We start from the raw sequence: 2648 nt of genomic DNA, 5'->3' as shown, positions 1-2648 counted from the left end.
ACCCCCCCCCCCCCCAAAAAAAAAAGCTTTGGATATGTGCCATCACTCATAACATTTTAAACCTCCCACTGATCATTCTGTTTTTAAAAAAGGGGAGGGGGGAGGGAATAAAAGAAGACACACAATAAGAAAAGTGGATACTCCTACACTGTCGCATATTTTATGAGCGTTTATGCAAACACTGACTGTTTGCACTAGAGGTCTAAGGTGAAATCAAGATATTTCGAACTAAATCTTGCATTTTTATAACGACCTCCCACAACATTGCTTATGTCAACAGGCGATAGCATTGACTGCTGCTGTGCACAACGCGAGTGAGGTTGTTATCAGAAAGTTTAAGTTCTCAGCAGTAGCGACAGTTTTTAATGGTTAAGCCATATTTTTTATGGTTAAGCCATTTTCCCGTCCCCTGTTCAGTCCTAGTCTTATTTTAAAAAGTGATTTACTTAGAGAGTATTACAGTCAATACGTCTTTTAAAATTCTTTTACAGACAGGCCAAATAAGAGAAATGGATGGAACGCAACCCTTTGTGATATGGCAACACAATAACATAGACAGCAGGTGGTACTATAGATAATCGTCTTTTACAGACTTCAACATAAGTTAAGGGCCATTTGCAAACACTCTGAGTGATTTTCTTGGGTCGACATGCTCGTGGACGTTCTTGGACTGGTCCAGTGGCTTGATGGCGCTGCCTCAAGCGAACAATGACAGCTTGTGACACTGCAAGCTTTCTGGCAACTTTCTCGGGTTCCAACTTCATCCTGCAGCCATGCCATAGCTCTTGCACGATCAACGTCTCTCAGCTTTCGTCTTGGTGGCATGTTGATGCGATACTGGATTTTGCGCCAATGGAGGCTTATATTACCACCAAAGTGAGCACAGTTCGAGGCCATACGTCCGTTTATGACGTGCACCAGAAATTTTAATTGAGGAACAAAACAGGGATCTCGTGGTCTAGAGGTTACAGTGTTCGCCTCTCATTCAATAGGTCATTGGTTCAAATCCGGATAACGACGGAAGATTTTCTTCTCTAAAAATTGTCTCCTTTCACCTCCATTCCTGCTCTCTAAGAATGTTTTGTCGTCTGCTTTAGTCTCCACTTTCTCCCCCTACCATTTCCCCCTCAAGTCCTTTGCCCCCTCTCTTCAGGGCTCCTGACTTTTTCTGCAGAGCATCTACTGCTATTCCTTGGCTCCTTCATACTGCTGTCTTTCAGCCTCACCCCTGGTCTTAAATTATGGTATGTGAGATCTAACACCTAGCCTTCTCGGATAAGGGCAACAAATCTCGGAGGTTCTGTGTGCTAGTTGCGCCCGTTAAAGATCCCTAGGTGGTCCAAAATCGATAAGAGTAGGCTTCCGCCGCCAACCGAGCAAAATTCAAAATAGATTAATTCCTACCAAAACTTAAAATGTATAATGTGTCCCGAGCGCTCATATAACTTTCTGTAGTTGTGAGCGCCGTAAAACACTTACCAAAACAAACAAAAAGAAAAAAAAAGGAAAACCCAAACAAAACAAATACAAAACAAAACAATAAACTATCTTCATATTATCTTTAAAACAAAATCCCTGGGAAAACAAACACTTTCTCATATTACGGTCGAGCTTTGAGCGGAAACGTGATGTCATCGAGATCAATCTTCCGACTCAACAGTGGGATCACAACATGAAAAAAGTAAAATGACGTCATATTGTGGTGAGATCGTATGAACAGTCTTTGTCTAGGCTAACTGTCGTGTCAGTCAGGAGAGGAGCGGTGTATTCCACAGGCAGGTGTATACGTATGTATCGTGACTCCGTTCTGTCCTAATGCAGAAACAACTGGAGAATTCATCAGTTTCTTTGTCTTTATATCTAATTGTGCTAAAACTACATAAATTAAACGCAATTGCGCGCACGTGCACACACACACACACGCGTACACACACACACATACCCGTGTGTGCGTGTGTGTGTGTGTGTGTGTGTGTGTGTGTGTGTGTGTGTGTGTGTGTGTGTGTGTGTGTGCGTGCGTGTGTGTGAGCGTGTGTGTGTGTGTATTTTGTCACAAAACCTATCCGTTCTTACACGTTCTCTAAGCGTCTAGGACAAAACACAAACCCGCACTCACAACCCCACTTAAACACGAATGAGAACTTAAACATCTATTATACAACAAACGTCTGCCTTTGCTCTCTTCTCCGCACCCACACCCCCACCTCCTTCTCCGTCTCAAAATAAATCTTTGCAAACAAAACAAACAGGAAACGGGCAATATCTCTTATCACGCTCAAGGACGCACTATACATGTAAATCTCTCCTCAGAGATCAGTTTGCCCCGATCTTGATTCAGCCAGTGTGATACTGTTACCTGTGAGAGGAAAGAGGGGACGCAATTGATGGATGAGCTGATAAATACAGCCCTCTCGAGTGATATCGTATTGTATCTGGACGATAGGTTTGCTTGAAAGCGTTTCTATTGTTTTGAGAAAATGTATTGTTGTAGAACCATGGTGTTGATCTTCGTGAAAGTATTACATACGATACATTCTAGGACGAGGAAAAAAGATCCGAAATACCCCCCTCCCCCTCGTCCTCTGTCTGTCTGTCTGTGTGTGTCCGTCTCTCTCTCTCTCTCTCTCTCTCTCTCTCTCTCTCTCTCT

The sequence above is a fragment of the Aplysia californica genome, unplaced genomic scaffold (assembly GCF_000002075.1).
Source record: "Aplysia californica isolate F4 #8 unplaced genomic scaffold, AplCal3.0 scaffold00074, whole genome shotgun sequence".
Classification (NCBI taxonomy): domain Eukaryota; kingdom Metazoa; phylum Mollusca; class Gastropoda; order Aplysiida; family Aplysiidae; genus Aplysia; species Aplysia californica.
The sequence above is the reverse complement of the archived record's forward strand: the minus strand, read 5'-3'. Positions refer to the sequence as shown.